Below are 15,045 nucleotides of genomic sequence, written 5' to 3' on the forward strand. Positions count from 1 at the left end.
CCACTGATAAACATTAGGCAGCAAACCTCAGACAAATGTCTGAGACACCTGTTGACATTATCACAAAGTCATTGGCTGCCAGGTTCTCCCAGAAATCCTCAGGCCCTACTCATTACAGTCATCTTAGCTGGCATGCCCGTTTACTGAAGTGTCCATCCCAGGGACTGACTGGGATAGCCTGTCTTTCCCTTAGCTGTACCTTGCTATGTAATTCAGCCCTTTTGATCAAGTGGCCCTTTTTACCTTTTGGTCCTCTTGCCCTTTTGGGTACTGTGCCTGGTATCTATTTCCCTCTCCCCTGCTCCTTTCTCCCTCTTCTCACATGGCACTGTTCAATTTGGCAATCATGTTCACTCAGGAATTTCCCTGATGTTCCTTCCCCCAATTGTACACTCCCTTATATGTATAATAGAATCTTCAACCTCTTAGTCATTCATACCACCCTTTTATGTTAGGGTTTTTTTTTTTTTTCTTTTTTCCATCTTGAAACCTCAAGGATGGCATAAATGTGTTCTCTTCCAAGAGACTTGGCAGCTTTCAAGTAAGCTGTTGCTCTGACTCTCCTAAGGTATGTACAGATCATTTGCTTCTGCTGGCTTGTGCCACGCACAATACACCTCCCTTCCACCTGCTCTAGCCACCTGACTCTTTTTACTACTCAGTAAGTTTGTCTCTTGCTCCCATCTGTCCTTACTAAACCACTTTCCTCTCCCTCTATTGAAACCATCCATTTTCCCCAAAAAGCCTCTCCCAGTCTACCTCTCCAGCTACTTCCTTCTCTTCGTACTTTAGTCACATGGCTTTCTTGTACTGTGTAAGTGTCAACACACAGCTGCCTGCTTTGCCTACTCTTACTACTAAAGCAGCACCACTGTGCCAGGCAGCTGCTTTTGCCTCCACTGAGCTCCAGTCACAAGGACAAAGGACAAATGGTCCAAAATGATTTGTAACATTTCTCTTTGACAATTACCCATTCCACTTTGGGATTACAGAGATGAAAATTCCTGTTTACCCAGAACAGCTTAGCTTTTTCTTTCATGTGCCCTTGAGAACCCCTGGCCCACCTGCAATTGCCTGAGAGCACCTGCAACCCTTTGCTTACTTCCTCCTGCTAGGAGCTGCCTGCCGTTGCACAGCTTTTTCTCTTTCATGTCCCTGATTGAAGCTGCCTGCTCTATCTCTTCCTTAAGGTCCCTAGGCCTCATCACCCAGGGAGAGCTTCTGTACTCTGACCCTATTCTCTGGGTCTCAGCTCCCTCCTAATAGTTCCACAGCTTTTGTAAGCCTATCTGGGCCACTGTGATCTCTCTCCTCCTCTTGAAGCCTATATAAGTCCTTCAAGGAGAATTTCCTTGTGCCCCCTCCTGCTCTTCTCCTTACACTAGAAATATCTTGGGCTCTGTACATATGTATGGCCAAGAAGTGGCATGTTCAATTTTCAAAATCGCTCATGTTAACAACTTCTGCCACTGCACAAATGATTCCAAATTATCTTATAGCTAAAGTAGCTCTGTTCTACACTTCCACCATTCTCTTATCTCTAGTGTTTCTCTACTGCCTAGTCAGAAAATTTTTTTACCTCTATAGGTGTTTGTGCTCAGTTCTCTCAAAAGTAAAATATCTCTTAAGACTATGCTGTAAATTCTAACTCAGGATTTTTAAGTTCATTCGTTATGACTAAGAAATCTGCAACAAAGAGACAACTGGAATTGGGGAGAGAGCAGTGCCTCTTTGGGACAATCTATAAACCAAGGGCAATGGAAATTCCCAGGAATCTATGAGGGTGACCCTAACCAAAACTCCTAGCAAAGAAGCATTTGTAGCCTGAACGCACCATCTACTGTAAGCAGACACGACTTCCAGTGGAGGGACTGAAACTCTAACCCAGCCACAAACGCTTTCATCTATGATTTGTGCTGCTTACAAGATGCACAAGTGTGCAGGGGTAAAGATGGAACAGACATTTAAACAGCGCTCGACCAATGACTGGTCTACATAAGGAATCCCACCCCAGACATTATCAATGGTACTTTGCCATACTTACAGACAGGAGCCTGCAGCTTGGTAAGCCATGGCTGGATGATATCCATGGGAAGCCTTCCCTTTTCTGAAGAGGAATGAAGGGAGACTGAATGAGGTAGAGGAAGATGACTGGGAAGAACTTGGAAGAGAGGAGAGAGAAGAAACTTCTGTCAAAGTGTAAAGTAAATTAATTAATTAATTAAAGAGCAGACATTTACTACAAAATTTAGCTTCAAATTGTAACAAAAGACTCACAGTTAAAAATCTATGCATATGTAATATTAATATGCAACAATATTTAAACTCTTATTTAAAATGTACTTTATATGAAACTTGGATTCAACTCTTGTTTAAAAAACAGATTTACCAATAAATAGCAACAATATGGTTGGCAGCCATCTTTACTAAGATTAAAGTGTACATTCCAATTGATTTTATCACCATTTTAAGATAACTATATAGTATAAGACATCTAAGGCAATACCGTTTTAGACTAAAGGAGCAATAACAAGTATCCAAAATATTCGAATTAAAATGGCGGGTTTTTTATATTATGACAAATTCCTAAAGACATGATTCAAGTTAACAAAAGCTGCCTTAGATATTTCATAAAATTACTTATCTCTTTGCTAATGATGTTAAATATAAGGCTTTTAAGCTTTAATAAGGAACAAGGAATATTTGATAAATAAGGTTGATAAATTCCTAAGGTCTACTCACTTAAGAGTGACTGACTTAACTGTAGATGTCTTTCTGCTTTGCTTTGCTCACTTTATTAAGCTTTAGCTGTTTGGGTAACCAGAATCATACAAGTAACTGTGATTTTCTATAATGTTGCACTATACAAAGGATAAGAGAAGTTCCCAGGCTCTGGTTAAACATTTTATGTTGATGACAAAGGACCTTCAATCTAAATCTTCAACTCAAAATATTGAGTCCCAAGTTTAACAGGGATAAAACTGTCAAATCCCACTCTTATGAACCCTACCAGTCTGTAAACTGTTATAAAATTCCTATGACTGACAAACTTTATTTAGCTTCCTGTATATGTCTTCAAGGTTAATCCTAAAGCTAGTAACCAAAATAAGTAAAGTTTATTTTAAAATCATGTTTACTTAATAAATGATCCTCAAACTCTTCAGAGATTTAATCACTGAATATAACATTTATAATATTTAATGAAAAACTTTCCCATTATAAACAGAAATGCCAGTTCCCTGAGGCAACTCTGAGGTTTTGAAGAGAGACAAATGTTTATGGCAAACACTACACCTAGATTGTGGTAATGTACTAACCACTAAACAGAAATATGCCCATGACTTTACCTCCACCAGGGCTCTACCCAAACTGTGGACATTGTTTGGTTGATTCCGCCTTGTCAAAGTAAGATCAGTTTTCCCAAGGACCTTCTCAACAGGGAGATCTCTCAGACCTTCTTGTTCTGACAGCTGAAGCCAATGCTGTCTTGAGAAGCAGCAGAAGATGTAATGCTCTCATGGGAGCCAGGACAAATATCTAGGTAGCCAGAAAGTCTCTGTAATTTTAGTGGGTATAGAGGCCATTTGGATTATACTTACTGCTATAATTTATCCTTCTCAAATTCTTTTTAATATTGACTTACTAACTGTAGTTTTACCAGGGCAAACACATTAGCTCTTTTCCAAAGGCCACAGTTGTCTTGTTAAGTCATTTAACTCAGGCCTCAGGCTGTACTTTTCTAGAACGTATAAGCCTCTTGCTGAGAAAGAAAAACACAGTATACCTTGCTAACATACTTCTCTCTTAAAGAAACAAACTCACAAAACATGTTTCAAGGTAACTTTTTTACTTTCCTTATATTTAAAGAACTTGCTATGCAAGGACTGCTCTCAGTAATCAGCCATCAGGATTTCATGATAAATGATAGGTTGAAAAAAGGTTAACCCTTAAGTTGTGAGAGTCTAAAAAGTAGCTTAAGATATGTAAATACAAATTATAAAGTTCTGAGAAATAAAAGCTTAAGTAATTAGTGACGGTCAAAAACTTTGTATTAAGGTATGTAAGTGAAAGTTATAAAGGTCTAAGAAAGTGACTTAAGGTTACAGATTTCCTCTTCAAAATTTTAACATTAATCAATGTAGCCCTGGTAAAGAATTATTATTATTATTATTATTATTATTATTATTATTATTATTATCATCATCATCATCATCATCATCATCATCATCATCATCTTCATCAACAACAAGTTCTAATGTTTAAATTTCCTTTGGTTGTCTTCTAAATATAGATTAGAACATTATTCTCCTAAATATTTTATATAACCTTCAGGGAGTTGACATGAATCCACCACTTAAGGCCAACTGGATCACAGATCAAACTATTTTTGTCAATTAATAGAATATGTTTCCCTGACTACTGCCTATTCCAGAGGAAAGAATTTCTAACCTCTTTTCTCTCTCTTTCCCCTTCCCTCCCTGTTTTATATCCTGGCTGTTGTATCTGAAGAAGCCTATATTTCAAGTTGTGATTTTGAGTCTGTTCACAAAGTGAAGTTTCCCTCTTTATGAACAAGGATAATGTCATTCATTTAGCAGAATAACAATAGAATGCATGCTATGCAAACATGCTCTAAGCAGTCTCAGTCCTGGCATCAATCAATCTCAATCATAACCAAGATATGTGCTTATGAAGTAGTTGCTTCATGATTAGCAGCTGATATTCTGGATTCTACACTTAGTTAAAATAGTTATATTTTGTTATATTAGCAAAATCATAAACTGTGAAATCAAGGGAAGGACTCTGCTGCATTCATCATGTTGGAGCCAAGAATAGTTTAATGATAATGGAATCCTGAAACCATTTTCCAATTCATAGTAAATGTCTTTCAAATATATCTCAATTTACTATTATTTCCATTCCTCCTGAAAAGTAAGAATTAGCAAATTTCTCCATGTAGTGAACAATTCACTAAAATTAGTAAGTGGTATAGAACACAGTAAGAAGAGCATCAATGGCATAGTTAAATAGAATTATCTCCTATGGTTGTTATTATGACTCCTAATTTGGGGCAACTCATATACTCATGTTTTTCTATCTGTAAGGTCCAATACAAGAAAGCACAGATATTCTGTTTAAATGAAAATATGATTTCTTATGCCTCAAGTATCTTTCAGTTGATTCAGAAAGAAAATAGAGTCAGGTCGGGAGTTTTTGTTTCATGATTAAGAGCATTGGCTGTTATTCTAGAAGACCCAGGTTTCATTTCCAGGTCTTATAGGATGGCTCACAACTGGATCTAACTTCTTACATTTCCAAGAGAAATGACCTTCTGACCTCTGTAGCCAATAGACATACACGGTGCACACTCACATTCAGGCAAAACACTTATGCTCAAAAAATTGTTAAAATTATTTTTAATATCCTGACTGCATAATATGCTACTGCAATGGTGACACAAAAGATGTGGTAGTAACCAAACAATTTGTGTTCAGGCCATGTCATATGAGATGGAACCCACTCTATAGCCAGGATAGAAAGATATCCTGGCAATTGGAAGGCAAGGAATACTACAGAGTCACATAGCCCAAGAAATCTTACATAATAGATTTATTGGGAGGGAAAACCCAGAGGGGTATGTCGAGATAATATTTTGTGTCTGTATGGATGAGGAACCTGTCAATAAAAATCTGAGGGCCTATAGGTTAGGCAGAAATTAGGAGGTGGGACATATAGGGGCAGAAAGGATTCTGGGAGAGTGCCAGGTGAAAGATTCGCCTGGGAAAATGTGGCAAGACAGGCAAATTGTACCTGAGCACAGGTAACTAGACACATGGCCGAATGTAGATTACAATAAATTGGTTAATTTTTGCTACAATCTAGCCAGAAACGAGCCTAGCTCTATGACTAAGGTATTTGTAAATGTATTTTGAGTTTGAGTCTTATTCCTCAGGGCATGAGACTGGGTGGAAGAACTAAACTTAACTTCTACAGGGGTGGCTGCCTTGGCTCAATTGAAAAGGAGCAAAGAACTGAGTAGAAGAAAGGGAATTATATCTGTTCTTGGGGTTGGACACAAAGTTTTTCAGTGTGGGGATTGGTGGGATTTCGACTGTGCTTGGGTTACTCTGTAAGGATGAAGTGGGGATGGGGAGGAGGGCTGAGGCTGGCCTGTAGGGCAGTTACAATGTTCTCTGTGTGGAACTTGGCAGTTAGAAGTGCTCGGGGGAGGGGCTTAGCCAGTTATGTGCCTCAAGGGATTTTACACACATATCTGACACTGCTTAAGTGGCCAAGAAACTAAAACTAAATATCCAAAATACTTAAGTTAATATCAATCCTAAAAGTAACAATATAAATGCTTCTTATGATATTCTGCTGTACTCATAGATCAGTGCCTTATTCAACCATCAGAGAAGATTTCTCCTGCAGCTGATGGGAACAAATTCAGAGACCTACAGACAGACATTGTGCAGGTAGGCAGGCAGGCAGGCAGAAAGACAGCAGACAGACAGACAAAAGGAGATAGAAAGCGAGAGAGAGAGAGAGAGAGAGAGAGAGAGAGAGAGAGAGAGAGAGAGAGAGAGAGAGAGAGAAAGCAGCACATAACTCCAAATGGGATATCTCCATTAAATACCTCTGCTCAGGGCTCAGGGAACACTGAAGTATAAATAGTGTAATTGCCAGAGGAGAGACTGGACACAAGCAGAACAAAGCCCTCTTAAGTCAACAGATCTAAGCGTATATGTACTCATAGACACTGAGGCAGCAACCATAGGGCATACAGGGGTTTGTAAACAAGTTCTCCACAAACACAGCTTTCAGTTTAGTATTTTTAGGGGACTTCTGAATGTGTAAGAATGTGTCTCAGATTCTTGTGTCTTCTCTTAAGCTCTTTTTCTTCTGTTGGTTTGCCAAGGCCTACTTTATTGTGCTGTTTTACTGTTTGGCAGCCTGAGGGAATTTCATTCTCAAATACAATATAAAGATGAAAGAAGAGAACCCCCTTCATGAAATTGTCCTCTTACCTCCACACTTCATGCCTTTACTGCCCCATAACAAACAAACAAACAAACAAACAAACAAATGTTAAGTATCTTTAATGAGGGATAGAGAGATGCTTTAGTGACTAAGAGCATGTATTGCTGTTGCAGAAGATTGGACTTTAGTTTCTAGCACTTCATTAACTGGCTCACAACTGTGAAAGTGGAAGGAAATGTAAAAGCAACATCTGAGTTTGTTTTCTGACCACATCTGCATGCTGTGCACATATCCACCCATTGTTGGGTGACATTCCTCATTTTGTATGAAGGTGTTTCTTTGTATTTTCATTGATAATTCTGTATTAACAAAGTGTTAAGTGATGGGAGAGTTTTAATATTGTATTTCTATGACCTATGACTGGGTTTCAGTAAAATTTGTAAATTTTTCCTTTCCCATCTGCTCAAAACATGAATGTCATTGCCTGAAGGCAACCCACGAGATGTTCTGGCACTGTCTTAATGCTGATTGCTAATAATAAATATCCGACAGCCAGTAATTGAGGCAGAAAGTACTGGGTTCAACCAAGCTAGGAGAGAGAAGGGACAAAAGCAGATGCAGGAGTATCAAAAAAAAAAAATACTGATGGAAGCAGAAGATAGTAAACAGATAGTGAGAGCCACATGTGTAGATAGATTGTTGGACAACTTGAAGTAAGTTTAAATGAGCTGGTTGAGAGACTATCCCATCAAAATGCCTACAGCTTTGACCTATACAGAAGTCTCTCTTACTTATGCTGAAATCTTGTCTGTGAAAAGCCCTGCTTTCACCTGTGCCCACAACAAGGCAAACCTCCAAAATAGTATGTAATGCTTTGAGTGGATGGAGGAATAATCAGAGAAATAGACACTTGCAGCATTTTCCTACAGAGAGAATCCAGAGAAGCTTCTATCCCTCTTCTGAAGACCATCAACCCTCTTCCTTCCAAGTGCAGCCCAAACTTCTCACATCTCTCTCTTGCTTGATTGCCCTTTGAGCTGTGGTAAAAGATTCCCAGGGCAGCAGTAGAGCCCGTGACAACAAGCTCTTTGCCTTATTTGGTGTGCTGTATGCATAGAGGCAAGGAATGCACACAAGATTCAAGTACACATGTATGAATGCTCACACCTACAAGCATATGCTCACACTCATGCAGACCCTCACCTGTGTACGTACTCATATATCACACACAAGTGTAGAAACCTCCTGTGGTGTAAAGGCACCTGTATACACACATACTTCAACAGGATTTTTTGTAACTGTATGACCATTTTCTCTACTGTGCACTTAAGAAACTGTCCCTTGTCTCCATAAAACCAGGCTTGGGTGTTAGTTCATAACTATGGCATCTATTGCTTCCTCCTTTTTGTGGATTTCCATCATAATGTGTGGGACCACAACTGCTGTCCAATCATGTTCTCTCTTTCAGATATCTCTGGATAAAATGGTTAAGGCTCCTGGAATGCCAACTGTACAACCAATGTGGTGGCCAGTAGTATATCCCAGTACATCTATCAAGAATCCTATGTCACAGATGGAGGTAGATTCATGGAGCTCTCACAAGGCAGATAAGGAAGAGGCACTCAACAGTAAGCAACAGGTATGCCATTTCCCTTATTCAGCTTAGAATCTCTGTCTCCTCAGGTGGCTCCAGTCAGTCTGTAGAGAGCTTCATTCATTGGCTCCCTCTGAATCTCTTTTGACCATTGAAAGGTAAGTAGACAGGGAGTGCAGTGAATTGACCCAAGTTGTGAGCAATGATTGTCATTCAGAAATGTCATTACACTTCACATCTCATAAACTAAAAATGCCACTTACTGTGCTAACAGGAAAATACCAGCAGCAGGGAGGAGAAGCAGCTCTATTGTTACCTGTGTTAAGGAAAGCACCTGAGAGGTTCTTTGCTTGTTGATGGAGAAGCACCAACATATCAGCAGGTGCCTCATCTCTCTAGAATTGGCTTTATTTGAGACCAGGACTCACTATGTAATCCAAACAGGCTAGAAATAAGGATGTATTTCTGCCCATAACCCAAGTATCAAGATTTCAGATGCAAGCCAGCATACCTATAAAACTTTTGCATTTTTCTCCTGGATGAATTATCTAATTACCTTGAACCTTAGTGAAAATGAAAGGAAAGATATTGCAAACTTCTACCTAAAACCTCATGAAGCCCAGCACATTTGTTCCTTACTCACTGCTGAATTTCCTCATCCCATGTACCTTCAGACACTGTTTAATTTTGACATTTAACTCAGCCAAGATCATATGTACATAAAGTTTATCCCAATCAGACTAAACTCCCAGAGCAAGTTCTGAGGAGCCTGTGCTCAGGGCAATAACCAATAAGAAGATTGGCAAGGTTTCCTATCTCCTATATTCTCCTTCAGGTCATCAACTTGCAGGGCCACCATCTTCCCAGAAAGCTCATTCAGTGTATACATCATGAATGCTATTATGCTTTCTCTGATTCAAATCAGGGAGAGCTAATGGCTGAGGAGAAAGTCCATATGCACCTGGCTAAAATCTTTCATGTTCTCCATCTCTTGCTGCCTTGGGGTTTTCAGTCACATTAAGCTTTCACTAGAACTCCAAACTCTCTACTTCCCCATGGTTTCTCTACCTTAGCCCCCACCCCACCTCCCTTGAGGGATCTGCCACAAGACTGAGCAAACCTAGGGAGGCTCATGAGGAGGTACAAGGTTATAGAGTTATGTGTATGGATTTCTATTTTTCTTGCTTTTTTAGAAGACTTTGTGTGTGAGAATGTTTGGTCTACTTGTAGGTATGTGCATTCCTGATGAGAGCCAAGTTTGCCAGATAGAATTAGAACTAGAGTACAGATCCTTATGAGCCAACATATGGGTGCTAAGATCAAATATGATCTACAGGTTGAATGGGATTCTTTTTAGTACTGAGCCTTGTCTGGAGCCCCATGCACTGTTAAAGTAAGTGGTGCTCTGGAGAGAATTGGCAATCAGAATGTTTTGTTTCCTCCTCATCTTTTGATCTAGGAACATTTACAAGTGATGACCTGGCCCCTCTGCCTAGTCTTTTGCTAATAGAAACGCCCCTATTAAAACTCTGCACTAGCCTCCAGAATGTTGGGCTGAGCGTTGGGTTGTGTGTGTGTGTACAGGGCAAGATGTGATATGAAAAGACATAATGTCTGCCTTCACTTAGACCAGTAAGCAATAAAAAAAGGAGAGCATAATAGGGAAGGATATAGTAGAAATGAAGAAAAAGAGGGTTTCTGGAACAGACACGCAATGGAATGTAAGCATTGCAAAAAGGACACTTACATAATCACTGCCTGTACTCAGGTAGCCAGAGACATCCAAGGAGCCAGTGGTTAGAAAACCTTGCATTGTAGCGATGGAGTAGCCATCACTATGGCTTCCACGTATGATCCATTAGCTGAGAGTTGATTTGTGAAAATATGTGAGAGCTCATTATTCTCAGATAGCAATGGTTAGTGAGGCCCTGGCTGCACTTGAGGATCCAGTAGGAATCATTCTGTACACATGATATTCATTCCTGTCTTGCTAACATCACAAACTTCTAGATAATCTTGGAAATAGCCAGCTCAGTTCATAAATAAAAGTTTAGTATTGCTTTCAGCTTTACATCAGCCTAGGCCAGGTACTAGGACCAAAGAGTCAACAGATTAATTTAGGAGGCTGGCTGTCTAGGCAATTGAACTATTACATTGTAGGTAACCTGAGACTCTGAAAAGGCTTCAGTGCCCAATCTGAAGACCTTGAATCTTAAGTAAAAGGGAAGACCCATGGGAGAGAACACTTGAAGCTACTTTCAGCAGCTATTGATTATGAGTGAAAAATTCAGTCCCAGCTGTTAGAAACCCACTATGTACTTTTATTCAGGGAAGCCTGAAACTGCATAAACAATAAAAGCTAGGACTATTTCTCTTGGTTACATGCCAGAAGTAGTTTGTAAGACACCACAGTTTGGTCTTGCTTGGCACCTAGAGAAATTATCTGAGACTGTCCAACTTCCTCCCTGTTGCCTAGCTTTCTCTGTGCAGTGTGGTGCTTTGCCTAGTGCTGAGAGAAAAGTCATGTTCTGGCCAATAGTGGATTTTATATGTTATCATCCTGACCTGCTCGGGAGGATATGCCTACAGATGCAATCATGACACTACTGCTATAACAGTAAACAACACTTTCTGGTTGAGTTTTAGGCCACTTCACAGGATGGAATCCATGCCTGGAGCTCTAAATCTGGTCCTAAACCCACACACTGGTATATAATAGATCATGAGGAGACATACTACTGTGATTTTGGACATGTTGTCAAACTGTTTCCTGAATATATTTATATTCATAGATTAGTGCTGCTTTTCCCATTTGTCAGAGAAACTCCTTTTGCATCGGGATCTGTTAATGCACAGACTTATTTACTCCTCAAGTTGTTGAGAGCATATGTTGAGTGTTTGGCCACAAATGAGACATTTATATCACACAGATACACACCACACCTCACCACTCAAGAGGCATGATGTAACATGACCCAGAAACAGTATAAAAGGTGGAGGATGGGGAGGAGAGCTGTGTAAACCTCTGTTCGGGCCAGGAAAAGCCATTGCACTCATAAAAGCCCAGCAGCTGTGTTTCCTTCCACTACAGCTTTAAAAAGTGAAACACTTTCAGTATTCCATCATACACATCAAAGAAGCTCCTGCTCCAGACTTAGCAGAAGAGCTACTAGTAGCAACTGTTCTTGGTTATGAGGAGTCATTTTTCTTTAGGGTATAGAGAATGGGAATTTGCCCAGGATCCATAGGATGTCACAAGAATATATGCAAGACACCCTGATAAACACAGTAGGGTTTTTTTTTTTTAATGGTGCAGGTCACTTGGCTTCCAGAGCCAAGGCCATTGCCACCATGCCTGACAAGCAGAGTTTGATTATGGGATTGCACATAGTAGTAGAGAATACCTGATGTCTGCATGTGCTCCTGAACTCCAGAGAACCTCTAGCATATGTACTCTCACATAGTAACACAAAGTAAACACATATACAGAAACACAAACACAAACACACACACACACACACACACACACACACATACACACGAGAGAGAGAGAGAGAGAGAGAGAGAGAGAGAGAGAGAGAGAGAGAGAGAGAGAGAATAAATGTACATTTAAACAAGGCATGACATTTAAACAAGACATGATAGTAGGAAAGATTATTCTCGTTTTAGAATTGGGGTTTCAGATGGGCTTGGAGGAGCATGCAAGAGGGCAGCGAGGAGTAATATGATCAAGATACATTATAGACTACTTTCAAATGGGGATATATTGGTGCATAGGCTTCTTTACTCTTCGAATGATTGAGAGCAAGTGTTGAGTCAATGTCAAAGGATAAGTGTTAACTTTTACAGCCTTAGTAATCAAAAAGTCTTTAATCCCAGCACCTGGGAGGCAGGAGCAGATGCTTTTTTTCTAAGTTTCATGTCAGCCTGGACTGCATAGGGACTTTCAGGACTTCAATAGAGACTTTGCTTCACACAGAGATCCAGTCACAAGGAAAAACAAGGGAGACAGAAAAGAGAGAAATGAGAGAGAAATAAATAACTAGGACAAGGTTGCTCACCATCACCTGCCAGTCCTGTTTGCTGGCATCCACAACTCTCATTTAGCATGCTCATGGGGAACTTTTACTGTACAATTAAAATAGCACTTTTAGAATGCTACAATTCTGTCTGAAAATACAATTTATATAATTAAAATAAGGGATCTTGTGAAATTTGTGATGTGTTTTGAGTAGCTTCACTTCTGCACGGGTCCAAAGACAGAGGCATTGAAGATAATAGTCATTCACCCACAGGTTGTAGTGAGCTTCTTTCTGCCAGTCTGTCACCAACAGTGAGTTTGTCCTGTCATACCTTGTTCAAGACAGTTACTGTGTGAGGTGAAGGCAAGCCCTAGCCTCAGTGGTCAGTGGTCAGGTCTTTAAAAATTCAGGGAAATCACATGCTGGAGGAATCATGTTCAGGCAAGCACATTTCTGTCTCTATGCCAGACAGATTTCCCTTGTGTATTTTGTTGTGTTTTGTGGCCAAAATGGGCAGGCAGGAGTATGGCCATCAGGACAACTTGGTTGCAGGACTGGACAAACTGGAGCAGCTGACATGGTGCATGAAGAGTGGAGGAAGTCTTCCTCATGCTATTTATGATATAAATGTGACACCTTCCATAGGGCTGTATTCATCTCCTCTGGTCTTCCAGGATTTGAGAGGTGTTCCCAAAGTTCTTTTCACATTTAGGATGCACTGCAGACTCTATGTGCAGTGAACATCAATGTACAACAGTCACCATTTTAATGGTATAATCCTCAAACAGCATCTTCAAATGTTCTTCTGGGAGTCTAGTAGTAAAACCCGTCACTAGGATATTTTCCTGGACATATTATCTTCAGTTTTCTGTGATGTTGGGGTATGAAACTATAGTAAAGCATCTCATGTAGGGAGACATCACATCATGTTGTTTGTATTGGTGGTAGACTCATCTCAGATTAAAGTCAATCCAAAAGTAAGTAAGTTTCTTTTGGGTCAGAAAATTTTCTGAAGTCTTCAGAAATTCATTTGGCTCCCAGGGCAACACTGAATAGACTGAAAAAATGTAGGCTGATGCCTGAGACCATTGAGATGTTTCTCTTCTGCAGTTGGTTTGTAAGTTTTAGAATTACAATCTGTCCCATATTCACCCTGTGGCAGGTGAGGTAGCCTAGCTTTGGGTGCACTAGACCCTTATCCATATAGTGGTTCATGTTGGAAAAAATTTTATCTTAACCTCTTATAAATATGTTAGATAACAAAATCAATTTCTCATTGCTATGAACTCCTAATATACTATTCTATCTTTAAATAAACCCTATATAGACAATACATCAGTATTTTCTTCTGGGCACCATATATGACCACAGTATGCCTTCCATACACATGAGTGAACATATACAACCCAGATGCAATATACATGACAGAGAAGTAACATGCATAATACGCATTGAACATACACAGATATGAATACCACCCCACAAACATACATACATATATACATGCATACATATGTTCATATATATATAAAACATACAGAGAGATACATACATGGGCATGCACACACATTTACACATGCATGCACACACATACACACACACACACTCACACACATACACAAACACACACATTCCCACAGATTAAGGTGTGTGGGATTTGAGTCATCTCAAGTCTGTGACAGTCACCATGATGTTCTGGATGGTGACATGAGAGGATGCTCAAATATGGCATACAAAAACATAATGATTAATCACTCTGACAGAGTTTGGCTATGTAGTGTCAGATAGCCTCAAACTCATGATTCACCTGCTATTGCTGTCCTACTGCAGGGATTACAGGCATGCTTTTCATTGGCCAGCATTAGAAAGGGTCTTTACAACAGGGAACTTTGGGGTTGATGTTCTAGGCATTTTTTATAATTGTGCAATCTCTTTCAATATCCCAGGACCCAAACATTATTGTATCCCAAGATAGACCTATGTATTTTGGAACAGGTCTGTTAGAAACTTCTTCCTCACATTCAACTAAAAACCATTTGTGCTTTTGATATATGAGAGTACACAATGGAGATCTGGGAAGGTGGTGCAGTGTGTACCAGTATCCACTGCTCTTTCTGGGATGTAGGCATTGCACAATCACCTGACTCCAGATCTAGGGCATCTGACAAACTCTTCTCACCCTGACAGGCACTCAACCCACATGTACAAATCCACAGATACAGATTTAAAGTGAAAATGGTATCTGTTTTCAAAAGTCTACATAAAGAAAGCTTAAATTTCACTAGGTCTTATTTTATTGTTATGATCAGGATTATAATGCAAAATATGTATAAATACACATACACATTTACTATGACACATAAAAACTAATGTATACACATATACACACAGACAGAGAGCAGAGAGAGACAGAGACAGAGACAAATAGAGAGAGAGAGAGAGAGAGAG

At 39.6% G+C, this 15,045-nt stretch overlaps 1 long non-coding RNA gene across 3 annotated transcripts in view; it reads left to right on the top strand.

The window, feature by feature from the left end:
- Window positions 1-5,742: 5,742 nt before the first annotated feature.
- LOC116102289 overlaps window positions 5,743-15,045 on the top strand; it is a 13,380-nt gene continuing 4,077 nt past the window's right edge. For 2 of the 3 annotated variants that reach the window (XR_004123055.1, XR_004123053.1), the window contains exons 1-2: window positions 5,743-5,821; window positions 8,450-8,620. This is a non-coding gene — a long non-coding RNA (uncharacterized LOC116102289). Of the gene's footprint in view, window positions 5,822-6,390; window positions 6,477-8,449; window positions 8,621-15,045 lie in introns of all 3 variants that reach the window. The other variant, XR_004123054.1, reaches the window with a different exon arrangement.

The sequence above is a fragment of the Mastomys coucha genome, unplaced genomic scaffold, assembly GCF_008632895.1.
Source record: "Mastomys coucha isolate ucsf_1 unplaced genomic scaffold, UCSF_Mcou_1 pScaffold21, whole genome shotgun sequence".
Classification (NCBI taxonomy): domain Eukaryota; kingdom Metazoa; phylum Chordata; class Mammalia; order Rodentia; family Muridae; genus Mastomys; species Mastomys coucha.